This window comes from Arachis duranensis, chromosome 2 (genome assembly GCF_000817695.3).
Source record: "Arachis duranensis cultivar V14167 chromosome 2, aradu.V14167.gnm2.J7QH, whole genome shotgun sequence".
In the NCBI taxonomy this organism is placed as follows: domain Eukaryota; kingdom Viridiplantae; phylum Streptophyta; class Magnoliopsida; order Fabales; family Fabaceae; genus Arachis; species Arachis duranensis.
Genome location: NC_029773.3, coordinates 36,148,224 through 36,148,724, shown reverse-complemented (window position 1 = coordinate 36,148,724; position 501 = coordinate 36,148,224).

Below are 501 nucleotides of genomic sequence, written 5' to 3'. Positions count from 1 at the left end.
ATCCCATCTTTCTCTTCACCACTCACATCCATCCTTCATAAAACCCCACCTACCTTACCCTTCAAATTCAAACCACTCTCCCTCCCAAACCCACCCATACATGACCGAACCATGAGCCCCCCACTCTTATATAAACCCATCTTCACTCCTTCATTTTCACACAACCAAACAACCACTTCTCCCCCTTTTTGGCCGAACACAAAGCCATTCCTTCTTCCTCATTTCTTCTTCTTCTACTCTCTTCTTTCTTCTTTTGCTCGAGGACGAGCAAACCTTTTAAGTTTGGTGTGGTAAAAGCATTGCTTTTTGTTTTTCCATAACCATTTATGTCATCCAAGGCCGGAGAAACCTCTAGAAAGAGGAAAGGGAAGGCAAAAGCCTCTACCTCCGAGTCATGGGAGATGGAGAGATTCATCTCCAAAAGCCATCAAGACCACTTCTATGATGTTGTGGCAAAGAAGAAGGTGATCCCTGAGGTCCCTTTCAAGCTCAAGAAAAATG